This window comes from Rana temporaria, chromosome 1, assembly GCF_905171775.1.
Source record: "Rana temporaria chromosome 1, aRanTem1.1, whole genome shotgun sequence".
In the NCBI taxonomy this organism is placed as follows: domain Eukaryota; kingdom Metazoa; phylum Chordata; class Amphibia; order Anura; family Ranidae; genus Rana; species Rana temporaria.
This window is the reverse complement of record NC_053489.1, coordinates 51,301,826-51,309,596: the sequence shown is the minus strand read 5'-3', so window position 1 is coordinate 51,309,596 and position 7,771 is coordinate 51,301,826.

Genomic DNA, 7,771 nt, shown 5'->3' with positions numbered 1-7,771 from the left:
GATTAACTGCTTTCTGGTGAGTTTAAACCTCTAGGGGAGTGTGGCTCACATGCAGGGCAGGACTTATGGTGGTGGGGGCCCCTGGGCTTGAGTGTTGAAGGGGCCCCCTGGAGCCACAGACTGTCATTAGCCCGGCTGTCGGCTTTCTTCCCTTCAGCAGCCACAGTCCTCCACACACCGCTCCGGTTCCTCCTGCTTCCGTGCTGCCTCCTCTTGCAGTGCGGGAAAATTAAACCTTTCGCGGGACTGCGGGAAGAAGCTGTCTGTGCGGGAAAGTCCCGCAGAATCCGTGCATGTTGGGAGGTATGCGCAGGGCCACCATCAGGAATTTTGGGGCCCCTTACACAGCTTAAGGCATGGGCCCCCTGGAGCAGAGAACCGGGGGGGGGGGTCCTGCCGCCTGAAATTGAGAAGCGGGGGGGCTGCCAAAAAGAATTGAGAAGGGGGGGGGGGGCCTTTACAAAAAAAAGAAGAAATAAAGAAAAAAAAAAATATATATATATATATATATGTATATATATAAAGGGGGGTAGCCATCCGGGGCCCTGGGGACCTCTGGGCCCTTTAATAAAAAGAAAAAATAAACCTCTGGGCCCTTTAATAAAAAAATAATAAAATAAAAAATATATAAACATTTATAAAAAAAGGGAGGTTGCCATCCGGGGGCCCTGGAACCTCTGGGCCTTTTAATAAAAAATAAAAAAATATAAACATTTATAAAAAAATAAACATTTATAAAAAAATAAAAAAAAGGGGGGGGGGGTTGCCACATGGGGCCCTGGGGACTTCTGAGCCCTTTAATAAAAAAAAAATATTAAAAAAATTGGGGACCTCTGGGGACCTCTGAGCCGTTTAATAAAAATATATATATATATAAAAAAAAATGTAATTTTTTTTATAAAAACAAAAAGGGGGTGTTGCCATCCGGGGGCCCTGGAGACCTCTGGGCCCTTTAACCACTTCACCCCCGGACCATATTGCTGCCCAAAGACCAGAGTACTTTTTGCGATTCGGGACTGCGTTGCTTTAACAGACAATTGCGCGGTCGTGTGACGTGGCTCCCAAACAAAATTGGCGTCCTTTTTTTCCCACAAATAGAGCTTTATTTTGGTGGTATTTGATCACCTCTGCGGTTTTTATTTTTTGCGCTATAAACAAAAATAGAGCGACAATTTTGAAAAAAATGAATATTTTTTACTTTTTGCCATAATAAATATCCCCCACAAATATATAAAAAAACTTTTTTTTCCCTCAGTTTAGGCCGATACGTATTCTTCTAACGATTTTTCGTAAAAAAAAATCGCAATAAGCGTTTATGATTGGTTTGCGCAAAAGTTATAGCGTTTACAAAATAGGGGGTATTTTTATGTCATTTTTATTAATATTTTTTTTTTACTAGTAATGGCGGCGATCAGCAATTTTTTTTCGGTATTGCGACATTATGGCGGACACTTCGGACACTTTTGACACATTTTTGGGACCTTTGGCATTTTTATAGCGATCAGTGCTATAAAAATGCATTGGATTACTATAAAAATGCCACTGGCAGTGAAGCGGTTAACACAAGGGGGGGAAGGGGTTAAGTATGCCTCGGTGTGTTCTAACTGTGGGGGGTGGTGGCCTCACTAGGGGAAACACTGATCCTCTGTTCATACATTGTATGAACAGAAAATCAGCGTTTCCCCCGCTGACAGGACCGGGAGCTGTGTGTTTACACACACAGCTCCCGGTCCCCGCTCTATAACGAGCGATCGCGTGTGCCCGCCGTGCACACGCACGGGAGTCGGGGGCGAGCGGGGGGCGCGCGCATGCGCCTCCGGAGGCGCACGCGCGCCCCTAGTGGCGGCTGAAAGAGCCGACGTAGAATGACGTGCTCTCGCCCAGGAGAGCCAGCTTGCCGACGTAGAACGGCGGTGCGCGGTCGGCAAGCAGTTAATAATAATAATAATAAATATAAATATATAAAAAATAAATAAAAAAAGGGGGGTTGCCGTCCGGGGCCCCCTATTGGGCAGGGCCCATGGGCTTGAGCCCAGTCGAGTCCAATGGTAAGTCCAGCCCTGCTCACATGGTGTTTGGTGCATTTTCATAGACAATCAACCAACCTAAATCATCACCCACCGTTAAGAACTATTTCATCACCCATTATCATACTATTTTTCTCAAAGTCTCTGTAAATAATGAAATCGTTACTGTACTTGCGACTTATCAGGAATGTATCATTCCAGTCTTGTAAAGTTACTAAAAGGTCTACTTTACCAAATGACTGACCAAACTAGCCATGATTGTATATTAATTAGGGAGAAAAACACAGGCTGGGTTTTATTATTGTAAACTCTTTTGTATTGAAAAACTTTATTCCCCTTCCCATTTACAATTATTAATGAACTCCTAATTGTTCATTTAAAAAGCCAGCGGCTTTTAACTTTGTTTTGTTGTAATGATTGTCCTATTTGACCAACTTTTTTTCCCCCCCTCCTGTGCTTGAGTCATTAGTTGCTGCCATAATAAACATTTCCTCCACTTTCCATTTCTTTAGTTCCAGCAGGTTTTGGAGTCACTGACCATTCCCAGTTCATTAACTGATTGACCTCGGCATTAACACCCCCTCAGCCAGGGTTGTCTTGGAAACAAAGCTTCCTGTGCGTAATCCAAGATTATCCCGGTCTTTATCCCGCATGTGACCCTTAATTACTTGCTAAATTAGAATGGTTTTCTGAAAATCACAAGAGGAGGTTAATGTGTTCTTCCAAATCTGGTCAAGCTAAGATGACACTGAGTTTGCAGGGAATTCAAACTTCATGATCCCTGAAGGCGTCTCTTTTCAGGACAAGGGCAGACTATGCCAGTAGGAGCCAGTGTGCCCCTTGTAAAGAGTCTCTCTCTACCTTCCTGGGGTCATTATCCAACTATTACCTAATCTCATCTACTCTGTTTGCTCTTGTAAGTGGACTTAGCCGATAATGAAGAGCTAGTCAGAAGTGATGGGGTAAGCAAAAGTGTATTATGAATACTGCAAAAAGAAAAGAAAATGGCGTTAGGTTCCCCTTAAAAAACATACCAGAACCTTGATGAGGACCTCTCATGGATGTCAAGGGGGCCCCATGCAAGAGAAAAAAAGGGGTTCCCCACATTCCATATTCTGGTATGAATTTTGAGAAGGAACCCAAAAAACAAAAAACAAAAATAAAAAAAAAGTGTGGGGGTCCCAACCAAAATTTATACTAAAATATATCTGGTTTGGATTTTTAAAAATACATCCAAAAAAAAGGCAAGGGGTCCTACCCATATTCCATACTTTGGCATGAATTTTAAGAGGGAACTTAAAATAGGGCAAAATTAGGAAGAACAAAGTTTGGGGGTGAATCTATACATAGCATATCTGGTATGGATTTTTAAAAATACTGACCAGACCCTTTTTCTTGATCGGAACCTGGTATGAATGTCAAGGAGGGCCCCATAAAAAAAGGTATAGGGGAACCCAAAGGGAAAAAATTAGAAAAAAGTGTGTGAGATGCCAACCAAAATCTATACCAAAGCATATCTGTTCTGGATTTCGAAAAATACATACCAGACCCTTTTGTTAGATGGGGATCCAGTATGTCATGGGGGGGGGGCAGGGGGATGGCATGAAGAAGAAGAAAACATTAAAATAAAAACAAACAAAAACAATGCATGGGGTCAGTCCAACGTGCCATTATCTGATATGAAATTTGAGGGCAAACCCAAAGGAATGAATATGAATACTGCAAAAAGAAAGAAAAATGTTAGGTTCCCCTAAAAATACATACCAGAACCTTGATGAGGACCTCTTATGGATGTCAAGGGGGCCCCATGCACAAGAAAAAAAGAAGGGTTCCCCACATTTCATATTCTGGTATTGTGATGGAAGTGAAATAAAATGAATATTTTATTCTATGCTATTTTGTGTTAAGCTAATTATTTTATTAGAACCGCTGAAATGTTTTCTCTTCTTATATTCTTTTAATTTCTTTTATATTCTTATATTGTTTTCATATTCATTAAATATATATGCATATGTATGTATGGGTATATGTTACAATAGTGTTTATTTTACTTAAAGAAGTTATATCAGATATGATGTTTTAAAAGTTACAATTACATCTCAAACTTGGAGTGTGGACAAAAAGACTATTATCAAGAATAGATGTGTTCAAACCCCCCTCGCTCCTCATTCCAAAAGCCCTCCCCATCAAGAGAAACCCCTTCAGAGCTGACCAAGGACCCCTGTATATGGACATTCCATAAGAAACTCTTACACGAGGCTGCATGTGCTGTGAAAGCCCCATACCATAAGGCCCCATGCACAGGAGACGCTGCTAAACTCGAGTTCAGAGGCATTTGGGCATTTTTTTCAACTGCCCCTGAACACATTTAATGTTATCCTATGTGTCCATGCACACGATCACGTTTTTTGTCATTTCAAAGCAGTTGGGTTTAGGGCCGTTTTTCCAAACCCAAAATTTTGGGTTCAGAAGCTTTCAGCTTTTGCGTTTTAGACGCAAAACGCCGCTAAACGCGGCAAAACGCAGCACAAATAGTTTGATTCTGAGCTTGGGGAGGGTCTACAGTGTTTTGGGGATAAACGCTGACAGCCGCAAATCGCGGTAAAACGCCACAAATCGCGGCAAAACGCTGCGCAATTCGCAGCAAAAACGGGCGTTTTAAATGCCGGTTTTTGCCTTTGAAAAGCTGAGATTAGAGGCGTTTGTAATAGCGTCTCGTGTGCATGGGGCCTAAATGGACTTACAAGAAGAATGTGTGCAGTGTGCAAACATCAGACGTCACAGGGGTCGTGTAATAAGGGGCTGAACTGTATGAAACTGACCAATGTGAATGCATATATTTGTGATGTCATATTGTTAATAAAGGAAGCCGCATAGGCTACACCCCTTCCTCTTTTTCGGCAGTGGGAAGCGAAACAAGTAGTCTTATTTCTTGCTCTTGTAATTTGGCCAGCAGGCAGATTAGCTGTTCACCCTGAGAAATTGTGTCAGGGGTCTCATCTTCATCAGTATGAGTTTTGAGAAGGAACCCAATGGGAAAAAAATGAAAAAAAAAAGTGTGGGGTCTCAACCAATATTTATACTAAAACATATCTGGTTTAGACTTTTAGAAATACATGCAATTTTTTTTTTTAAATATAAACAAAAAAGTCATGGGGTCCTACCAATATATTCCATACTCTGGTATGAATTTTTAAGAGGGAACTTAAAATAGGACAAAATTAGGAAGAACGATGTTTGGGGTCCCACCCAAAATCCATACATAGCATATCTGGTATGGATTTTGAAAAATATTTGTCACACTTAAATGATTCAGATCATCAAACAAATTTTAACCACTTGCTTACTGGGCACTTAAACCCCCTTCGTGCCCAGACCAATTTTCAGCGCTCTCACTCAATTGCGCGGTCATGCTACAGTGTACCCAAATTAAATTGTTATACTTTTTTCACACAGATAGAGCTTTCTTTTGGTGGTATTTAATTGCTGCTGGGTTTTGTATTTTTTGCTAAATAAAACAAAAAGGACCGAAAATGTTGAAAAAAAAAAAAAAACGTTTTCATAGCTTGTTATAAAATTTTGAAAACAGGTAATTTTTCTCCTTCACTGATGTGTGCTGATAAAGCTGCACTGATGGGCACTGAGAGGTGACACTGATGGGTGGCACTGAAGGGCACTGATAGGTGCCACTGATGGACACTGATCACTAATGGGTGGCACTGATGGGCACAGATAGGCAGCACTGATCTGTAGCACTGATTATGAGACACTGATGGGCATTGATGATTGGCACTGGTGGGCATTGATGGGTGGCACTGTGGGCACTGATGAGTGGCACTGTGGGCACTGGTAGCTGGCACTGGTGGGTACTGATAGGTGGCACTGGTAGGTGGCACAGTGGGCACTGGCAGCTGACACTGGCGTGCACAGAATATGCAGCCGCAGCTTTCTGTGTGAGGGACCGATGTCCCTCTGACATAAGCCGGTGATCGACTTTTTTTCCCCTTGCGCTGACGGCGTGAGGGGAATAAAGTACCAATTACCAATCTTCTGTTTACATCACGTGATCAGCCATCATTGGCTGACAGCTGATCACGTGGTAAGGGGTTGGGATCGACCCCTTACTCGGATCTGTAATTAGCCGAGTCTCATAGACTCTGTGATCACAAAGCACGCGGCACGCGACCCACGGGGGCGCGTGGACAGCGCTTGCTCGGCAGGACGTCCATGGATGCCCTCCCGCCAATTAAGGCCCGCGCTGTAGCCGTCTTTCGGCTATAGAGTGGGCGGCAAGTAGTTAATATTACACATAATAATCTTAGTAAATACAAAATGCAGTTTGTAAATGATGATTTTATTTATTAAGGGGGAAAAAGCTGTCCAAACCTACCTGGCCCCGCTAAGTTAACTCAGTTAAGGTCAGTGTTCGTGATTCAACAATAAGAAAGAGACTGGGATAAAATGGCATCCATGGCAGAGCTCCAAGGTGAAGGCCACTGCTGACCAAAAAGAACACAGAGGCTTGTCTCACATTTGCCTAAAAAACATCTTGGGGCCAGATTCTCAGAGGAGATACGACGGCGTATCTCCAGATACGCCGTCGTATCTCTGAGTCTGGCCGGTCGTATCTATGCGCCTGATTCATAGAATCAGTTACGCATAGATTTCCATTAGATCCGACTGGCGTAAGTCTCTTACGACGTTGGATCGTAACTGCATATTTACGCTGGCCGCTAGGGGCGTGTACGCTGATTTACGCTTAGAAATATGTAAATCAGCTAGATACGCAAATTCACAAACGTACGCCCAGCCGACGCAGTACAGATATGCCGTTTAGGTTAGACTTTTCCCGGCGTAAAGTTACCCCTGCTATATGGTGGCGTAAGTGCGGCGTACCAATGTTAAGTATGGCCGTCGTTCCCGCGTCAAATTTTGAATTTTTTACGTCGTTTGCGTAACTTGTCCGTGAATGGGGCTGGACGTAATTTACGTTCACGTCAAAACCAATACGTCCTTGTGGCGTATTAGAAGCAATGCACACTGGAAGATTTCCACGGACGGCGCATGCGCCATTCGTAAAAAACGTCAATCACGTGGGGTCACAGAACATTAGCATAAAACACGCCCCCCTGTCCCACATTTGAATTAGGCGGGCTTACGCCGGCCGATTTACGCTACGCCGCCGTAACTTACGGAGCAAGTGCTTTGAGAATACAGCAGTTGCCCGTCTAAGTTGCGGAGGCGTAACGTAAATCGGATACGTTACGCCCGGGCAAAGATACGCGGATCTACCTGAATCTGGCCCCTTGATTATCACCAAGACTTTTGGGAAAATATTCTGGGAACTGATGAGACAAAAGTTTAACTTTTTGGATGTTATGTATCTCATTACATCAGGCGTAAAACACAGCATTTCATAAAAAGAACATCATACCAACAGTGACACATGGTGGTGGTAGCAGCGTGATGGTCTCCTGGATGACTGGCCCTAATTGATGGAACCACAAATTCTGCGCTCTACCAGAAAATCCTAAATGAGAATGTCCGGCCATCAGTTTGTGACCTCAAGCTCAAGAGCACTTGGGTTATGCAGCAGGACAATGATCCAAAGCACACCAGGCATGACCTTAAAAAGGTTGTTCATGCTCGAAAACCCTTCAATGTGGCTGAATTAAAACGTTTCTGCAAAGAAGAGTGGGCCACAATTCCTCCACAGTGATGTGAAAGACTCATTACCAGTTATT